The following is a 9787-nucleotide window of genomic DNA, read 5'->3' as shown; positions in this document are numbered from 1 at the left end:
CTGAAAAATTTTAGACAGCTTTTTGATTGTCTCTTATGCTGGACTGCTCTTCTTTCAAAATACATTATTGGTTCCAGCTGATAATATTCTGCTCTTATTTCCACATCCCTGCCTTCTCCTTTTAACAAAGACAGGATACAATGTATTTTTCCCCAAAATCAACTTCTGCAGTTTGAAGTGTTGTTTAACACTGACGAATTTACACTTTCCTAGATTTTTCTTCTCTTAGTCTCCTTCCTGTTATCTTTTTTCCCCCATTAATTCATAGTACATTTACATCATTCTATTTGATTTGAATACAATCACATTTAATATATCATATGTGCTCATTATCTAATTTCTAATTGATTCAAGTGTCATGATATCTTACCAGACAATTTCCATCATATTTCACTATATTGATTATTCACCTGAATATACACGTTCAGTGATATATATATATATATATATATATATATATATACACACACTCTCATGTTCTTCCTATTAGCTTCTTTTTGAGTTTGCCACTACCTTTTATTACTGTATAGTTGAGTTTGGTTTCTGTACCCTCATTTTCTCTTTGTGTGCCTAAGGTTATTGACTCTGAATAGTTGTAAGTTAGATCCCTTTCTGTCAAGGAAACTTTCTTGTATAGTTAGGCTTTCTTACCTATTTTTTCTACCTTGGTCTCCTTTTAACTGTCCCCGACCCTGTCCCCAGCTTCCTTTCCTTCTGTCACTGATAGTTGTGTTACTGATGCACTTTCTCCTGTTTGTTTAACTTTTCTTTAACAAACATCAAAATAGAATTAAAACATTTTGTCTGTCAGAAATCTATAATATATGGATATAATACTCTCCCTTGCAGCTCCCTATGGACCAGGTTTTTTGTTTTGTGTTTTTTTATTTGTTGGTTTGTTTTATTTTTAATAATACATAAAATAAACCATTTCTTGTACAACATTAAATATGTGTTTGCTATAACATCCTACTGAGCAAAAAATAATATTGAATATTTGGATTCATTTAAGAAAAGACGCAGAAACTGCAGAATCTTAGAAGTTAGATGAGGGTAGAATTAAAGAGTAGCAAGTCAAAAGGAAATCTATCATAGACTGTGAAATGAAATCTTTTTGTAAGTGATAATCATCTTAATGGGATCATCTCTTTCAACATCAAATGGGAATGATTTGGTGCACAGTATTGAATGTTGTGTTGTTGTTTTTTGATTGCTCTTCTTTGAGAAAAGAAGGGGAAAAACACTTTTTCTTAAAAATCTTTGCAGCAGCTTCTAAGAAAATAGGGATTGTTTTAACCCTTGAGGGAACCTCAGAAATCATCAAGTTCTTACTATTTAAAGCTGATTCACCAAAATAGTAACACTGTCTTTCTTAATTTGAAAAAGACTGTAAGAATGACTAAACTGACCAGATATCCAATATTTGTTTTCAACAATGACTTCAAGAGAGATTTTATGAAATTGTGTTTGTCTTCTTTTATATTAACCGCAAACCATGTATATTCAGAATTTCTTTCATATTAGTGTAATAATGCCCTACACATTTTATATATAATCAAGTCTATACATTTAAGCCTTTGATGTAAGATCAACTATTCATAAAGCAAATATTTATTGAATCTCTACTGTTGGACAGTAACTGGAAAAAATTAATATAACATATGTTCATAATTTTTAAATTTAAATCCCAAGGCCTTATATTATGAAATAAAGAAAACAAATTCTTTCATTTTATTCAAATCTGCTTTGGGTTTATGTGACTGGGATGCAATTAAATTATATTACATGTGGTATGTTAAATAAGTGGAATAGGTGTTTTCATATTACCTTTGACTGAATCCTCCAATAATCTTATGAAGTGATGTTATCACACCCATTTAGAATAGGAAACACAAGTTCTGAGAGTTTAAGTAAGTTACCAGTATATAGTTATTTATGCAACTATAGTTATATAAATTAGTTCATATAACTAAGAAGTGGATGATCTGAGTCAAAGCCAATAGTGTCTTTCTCCAAAGCTATATTCTTTCCTTACTTAGCATTAATAATTTTTCCTTTCTTCATAAAGAAGTTATGTTTGAAGAGCCTACGTGGCTCAGTCAGTTAAGCCTTTGGCTCTTGATTTCGGCTCAGGTCAAGATCTCACAGTCCATGAGACTGAACCCCACATAGGGCTCTGCACTGACAGCACAGGGCCTGCTTGGGATTCTCTCTCTCTGTCTCTCTCTCTGTCTCTGTTCCTCCCCTGCACTCATTCTCTGTCTCAAAATAAATAAACATTTTTAAAAGTTATGCTTTAAAAATGTTTGTTGGGGCGCCTGGGTGGCGCAGTCGGTTAAGCGTCCGACTTCAGCCAGGTCACGATCTCGCGGTCCGTGAGTTCGAGCCCCGCGTCAGGCTCTGGGCTGATGGCTCGGAGCCTGGAGCCTGTTTCCGATTCTGTGTCTCCCTCTCTCTCTGCCCCTCCCCCATTCATGCTCTGTCTCTCTCTGTCCCAAAAATAAATAAACGTTGAAAAAAAAAATTAAAAAAAAATGTTTGTTATATATTTCTGCACTATTTGAGCAAACAACCAATTAACCAAAACTGTACTAGCATTTTCCAGAGTGTTTACCTTCTGCTTCTATCCTCTCCTTAAAATCAACTCTCTTGATATGAATTTCCTCCCATTTACGTGAAAATAACAATATCACCTCAGCTAATTAGCTGTACTGTTTTCAGGATCGGATAAATTAATATATGTTGGAGTTGGAATAACATTAAATTTTACCTCTCTCCTCCCTAGCCTCTGATCAAATTCAGAAAATGGACAGAAAAGTTGAGCACTTTAGTGCTCATAAATATGTTTTATAACTGGATTGAAGATCAAATCTTGGAATTTAAGTCAACAAAAATACCTGCTTCCAAATTTGACGTTTGCACCAGCTAATGAACTCACTGTAGCTGGTAATGTGCTAAAATTTATGCACATAGAGCATTGCAGATTGCCACATGCTCTGTCAGATACAAAAACACAAAAGTTCAAGGAGAAGAGATGTGTTTTATGGCCAGACGCCAAAAGGTATGGCATGAGGTCTGACCCAGTTTCCCCATCATTTACAGAACAGAGCAGAAAAAAAAATAATGTGACCCTTTCCACACCAAATCAGATGCAATCAGAAATTCACGCCAGGCATTTTGGTAGGAATAGCTAATTCTTGCTCAAAATCAACCCTTCTTATACAATTAAAAAAAAAATAAAGCTGAGAAAATGACTACTTCAGTAAAGTCTCTCTTTTAGTAATGTGGTAACTATTTTTTATATATATTTTTATTACATTTCTTTATTTTTGAGAGGCAGAGAGAGACAGAGCATGAGTGGGGGAGGGGCAGAGAGAGAGAGGGAGACACAGAATCCAAAGCAGGTTCCAGGCTCTGAGCTGTCAGCCCAGAGCCCAACACGGGGCTCAAACCCACAAACCATGAGATCATGACCGGAGCCGAAGTCGGACACTCAACCGACTGAGCCACCCAGGCACCCCAAAAATGCGGTAACTTTTTAAGTTTAAACAAATGGCAGAAAGGTGACAGTTATGACTAACTTCGGGTTTTGTTCTTATATTGAGAAGAGTGAGGGTGGGGGCGTGGGCTAAATGGGTGATGGGCATTAAGGAAGGCACTTGTTGGGATGAGCACTGGGTGTTATATATAAGTGATGGATCACTAAATTCTACTACTGAAACCATTATTACACTATATATTAACCAACTTGGATTTAAATAATTTTTTTTTTATTTTAAAAAGAATAAAAGACCCCTTCTCTTCCACCTCCCTTTGTTACACTATCTTTATATACTGGAATGTAGAATGAAGACATCTTTGATAATATATTATGGCAAAGTCTAAGGATGGAAAGGAAGGAATCTGGAAACCACATGCTTTGGATATGAGCACTGGATCGTCTGCCCTATCCCATGTTTAGGGTTGGAGAATGTCTGTCATGTCAAAAAGCATTATATTTTGGAGTTTCTTATTATAGCAACCTAGCATGTAGCTTTACTAACATATGTAAGGGCAATGAACATTGCTCTAATATTTCAATCAGGTAAGATACTTATTCTATCATGAGCAGGACCCACTAAGGTGGTTCCTTCCACAAAGGAAAAATGTTCTATTACTTAGGATGGTACCTTTAAGTAACAGAATATTTGACAGCTTGAGATAAAGATGACTAAGAAATAACACTAATATTCCCTGCACAAGTTCTGAAACAATGGATAGAAATAAGGAGCCAGGCATATTGTAAACAGAATATTATCAGAGGACAAAGTCTTCCTGTTTCTGAATGTCAGAATTAGATAGATTGGTCCAGCTACAGGTGGCATTGTAAAACAACAGGTCTCCTTACAGTAAAATCCTGTTTCCTGTTGACAACTGTTTCCCAAGAAAATTATGACAGAGTGGTTGAACATATGTCCAAATCTTTTTTTCCAAATATACCAATCACGTAAGTTATTCCTCCTTCCCTAGAAATGAGTGAGTTAAGGAATTGAAGGTCGGGGATATTACATGAGCAGATATCCCTCCATATAGCTGGAAACCTCAAGTGACAAGAATAATTTTCTTTTCTCCCAATATTCTAGAACTCATTTTCTGTTGACCCATCTCCATAAAATATTAAGCCTACAATCAAATAGAAATGTTGTATACTGGAAAAGTTGAGGACTCTTTTTCATAGTTTTATGAAGTTTTTACATTCATACAAACTACTATTTAGTATACTTCCTGAGGACAAGATGGATTGTCTCTAAAATGCAGAAAAATGCATCATTATAGTTTGTTTACTATATTGATTCCATGAACACTTTATTCAAGTCTGAAAAATGTACTTCCAATTCTTATTTCTCCTCTAAAATTATATCCACCCTCTTTTCAGACATGTCGCATTCATGGTTCAACTATGAGTTTCAAAGTCAGCATGAAAACACTGATTTTAAACAATAACTATGGTGGCTTTGGGCTGTGTCAATTTGGCTAAGACAGAATTTTGTTTCCCAGACTTCCTTTTCTTCCATTATTCCAAGTCAGAATTGGCCAAAAGAGAAATATATATATATATATATATATATATATATATATATATATATATTTAAGATTTGGAAAGCAGAAGTGAGACATCATCCATATTCACCCTGGTGATTAGGAGCAGATAGCCAGTGGGTTAGTGCAGGCTTTCAATCTCCCCCATGGTTAGAGAAAGATGTAGCAATGCGGTCAGGTTCATGTTAGTCCTCTTCCCCATGCTTTTCATGTAACTCCTCTTTCTGGTGATGAACAGTCCCTGTCCTATCAACAGACACAGAAACAGCACCTTTCCATAGACTCCTCCACCACTTACCTTTCTTCTTTGATTCTACTCTAGCAGGTGCATATATCTAGTTTCTCAGCTTCTCTGCAAGTTCCTACTTGTCTCCATGCTCCAGGGTAACTAAGGGCTGGTTAGTGACTTTTCTCTGATAAGTCAGCTCTCCGTTCCAGACCATAATTCCTCTCTTCTTCCCTTAATTGTGTAGATTCTAACTACTATAATAAATCAATTATTTTGTAGTGTTCAGAGTGTTTCTGCTTCTCTGATCACTCAGTGATTCAAAAGCTATATAGACAAGTCCCAAATTTGGGTATAAATCCCCTACCTTTATTGAATTCTTAGAGAGAAATTCAGTTGAGAGACTAAATCTCTTTGAAAGTAAATTTCAAAGACATAAACATCAAAACGAGTTAATGTCTTAAATCAAATGCTATTGCCCTTGTAAGTCAAGGTCAAGAACACTAAAACCCTACAATTCACACTTTCCAACTACTTTTTCTCATTCTCAACTAGAAAACTTCTTGAATAACTAGGTAGAATCAGGTTTCTGCAGCAAATGCAGTGTGGACTCTCTTCCCAGAAAAGTTGTGGTATTTCTGGAGCCTTATGTATTTTATAGGTTAATGCCAAGCTTCTCATAAGTCTTACTGAAAAGAATGGCAAATAGTTAATAAGGAACACAGATCATGTTGAAGTAAGTGAGTGTCAATGTCAGTAAGAGCAGAAGTATCTCTTTGAAAAAAACTTTGCATTTTGAAATAATTATATATTCATAGGATATTGCAAAATTATCAAAGAAAATAAAAAAATTTAGCTCAGAAATGTCCCATGAACACTTCACCCAGTAGGTACATCTTACCTAATTATAGCAAACTATCAAAAATGGGAATTTGAAATTGGCACTTTGTACATATTTATATATACAGAACTGTGTAATCATCTCCACAATCAAGATGTAAAATACTCCATTTCCTCAAGTATCTCCCTAGTTCAATCCCTTTATAGTTTTACCCACCCCTGAACCCCTTACAGTGCTTAAATCCTGGCAAACACTAATCATTTTTCCCATCTCTGCAATTTTCCATTCCAAGAATGTTCTATAAATTGAATCAGATAGTGTGTGATCTTTAAAAATTGTTCCTTTTCTTCATTCATTATAAGATCCTTGAGGTCCATTTAAGTTGTTGAGCATGATCACTAGTTTGCTCCTTTTTATCACTGAGAACTATTTCCTTGTATGCATGTACCACTAAATTGTGGTAATATTTACCTATTGAGGGACATTTTGTTTTTTCCCAGTTCTTAGCTGTTAAAATAGCTGCTAATTATTGTGTACAGGTTTTTTTGGAAATAAGTTTTAATTTCTGTGGAATAAATACACATAGGTGGATGCAATTGTCTTATGGTAGTATATGCTTGGTTTTCTAGAAACCATTTTCCAGAATAGGTGTAATTTTTATGTTCCCACTAGCAATGTATAAAAGATACATTTACTTTCTGTCATCACCAGCCTTAGGTATTGGCATTACTTTTAATTTTAACTGTTTACATCATGGTCTAATTTTCATTTCTTCAATGGCTAGTGATGTTGAACACCTACCCAGTTGTTTTTTTGAAATGTCTTTTCATGTCTCTACCTCTTTCTTGTCTTTATTCCCAATCCAACAATGCAATTAGTTTGTTTTTTTTTTGTAATGGGTTGAATTTTAAGAATTCTTTATGTGTCCTATATCTGATTTTTTTTTTGTCAGGCGTAAAGTTTATAAATATTTTGTCCCAATCCATAGGTTGTCTTTTCATACTTTAACAGGATCTTTTGCAGAGCAAAATATTTTAATTTTGATGAAACTCAATTTAGGATTTTTTTTTTATGGACCATGCTTTTAGTGCCAGTCATGTTTGATTAATTTAAGTTACAGGTTTACATTTTATATATAAGTCTATAATTCATTTAGAGTTAATTTTTGTATAAGGTGTGAGGAATAGGTTAAGATTTGCTGGCGTGTGTCTGTGTGTGTGTGTCTGTGTGTGTATTCTATTGTTCCATCTTTATTTATTGAAATGATTATGGTCTTACCCCCTTGTCAGAAATGAGTTAATCTTACTTAAATAGGCATATTTCTGCATTCTCTAGTTCATTCCATTAATCTATGTGTCTATCTGTCCTCCAAAATATTGAAAATGTCAAGCTTGAAAGGAAAGTTTCCGGTTTTAACGATATTATTCTTTCCATTATGGCGTTATATCATGATGATTAGCTTTAGAAAGAAAAACAGAAATAACTTGATAATTAAACTATATAGTAAATATTGCTTGCCTTTGTTGATGTTCTTTAAAAAGTTAAGGAAATATCCCTCTGTTACTCTTTTTCTCATGTGTATTCATTTTTAAAAATCACAAATGGGTGTTTCTGATCAATGGGTGAATTTGATCAAATTTTTTTTGCATCAGTTGTCATAATCATTTGTTTTTTTTTTCTTTAGCCTGTTAATATGGCAGATTCTACTGATTGATATTTCAGCTACTGAAACAGCCTGGAATAAACCACACTTGACTATGGTGTATAATTCTTTTTTTCTTATGTATTACTGAATTCTATTTCCTAATATTTTGTTAAGAATCTTGGCATCCAAAATGGTGAGACATATAGGTTTGTAGTTACCTTTTGTCTTGTGTTCGTATGATTTTGGTATTAGGTTAACACTAGTTTTATAGAATGAGTTGGGGAGTACTCCCTTCTCCATTCTCTGGAAGAGATTGTACAGAATTGGTGTTAATTCTTTTTTTTAATCATTTTGCAGACTTTTTCAGGGAAACCATCTACAGCTGGAGACATCTTTTTCAGTAAGTATGTAATTATAAATTAAATTCCCTTCATTGTTAGACAGTTATTTGCATTATTTATTGATATTGAGCAAGTCATAGCAGTTTCTACTTATAAAAGAATTAGTTCCTTTTACCTCATTAGTCAAATTATATGTGTGTAGAGCTGTTTGTAAAATCCCTTATTATCTTTTTGTTATCAGTAAGGTTTGCAATGATATTGTTTCATTTTTGATACTAGTAATTTACATTTTATTTTTTTCCTTTGCCAATCTTGCTAGAGGGTGACAATTTTATTAATCTTTACAAAGAATCAGTTTTTGTTTATTAAATTTCTCTATTATTTTTCTGTTTCAATACCACTGATGTCTGCTCTTATCTTTATTATTTCATTTTGTCTGTTTGATTTGAATATATTTGATTATCCTATGATAGTTGGAGATGGGAACTTAGGTTACTGATTTGAAACTTTTCCTACTAGAAGCGTTCAAGGTTATAAATTTCCCTTTAAGCACTGTTTTAGCTGAATCCCACAAATAGTGATATATAGTTTTTCATTTACATTCAGTTCCATGTTTTTTTGTATTTTTTGTTTTTTGTTTTGTTTTGTTTTGTTTTTTTGTATTGCCCTTGAGATTTCCTTCTTGGCCCATTGATATTTAGAAGTATGTTTTCAGTTCCAAATGTTTGGAGATTATCCTTTATATCTGTTTTTAATTTTAATTTAAGTTTTTAGTCAAAGAATGCACTTTGATTTTATTTATTTTAGGTTTTTTAGTTTTGGCACAGTATTTGATCTTTCTTAATATGTATTGCATAGCCAATTGAAAGAAATGTGTATTCTGAAGTTGTTGGGAGGAATATTCAATAAATGTTGACTTTATCATGTTGGTTGATAGTGTTTTTGGTTTTTGCTATATACTTATGATATTCTGTCCAATGTTTCTATCATTTGTTGAGATGGAATGGTAAAGTCTACAATTATATTTGTGGATATTTATTTCTTCTTTCATAAGTTTTTCAGCTCAGTTTTTTGATGCATATGCATCTAATATTGCTATATATTTGAGGGATTAAACTTTTTATCATTATATAATGTCTTCTCTATTCCCAGTAATTTTATTTGCTCTGAGTTTACTTAATCTGATATCAATAGAGCCAATACTGCTTTCTTTCAAACATGTTTGAAAATGTCTGTATAGTACATCTTTTTCTATCCTTTTAATTTCAACTTCTGATATCATTATATTGTATATGAATTACTTACAGATAGTATTTGGTTGGGTTATATTGTTTATCTTTGTATCCACTTTTTAAATTCACTTATATAATCCATTTGTATTTAATGTAATTATTAAATGAAAGCTGAAGTCTGACATTTTCTTTTTTGTTTTTTGTTTGTTGATTTTTTTTCCATTTCTTGCCATCATATGATTTACTTGAACATTTTTTAAGTCATTTTGATTTACCTATACTCTTTATGAATATATTATTTTAAGCTTTTATTTAATGTTTGCTTTGGGTTTTATATTATATATACATATAACATATAACTTACTAAAGTCTACTGCTATTGACATTTTACCAGTCTAAGTGTAAAAATCATATACTTCTATA

This window comes from Lynx rufus, unplaced genomic scaffold, assembly GCF_022079265.1.
Source record: "Lynx rufus isolate CCGP_SWC_20201006 ecotype Redwood Valley unplaced genomic scaffold, mLynRuf1.p SCAF_15, whole genome shotgun sequence".
Classification (NCBI taxonomy): domain Eukaryota; kingdom Metazoa; phylum Chordata; class Mammalia; order Carnivora; family Felidae; genus Lynx; species Lynx rufus.
Note: the sequence above shows the minus strand (reverse complement) of the source record.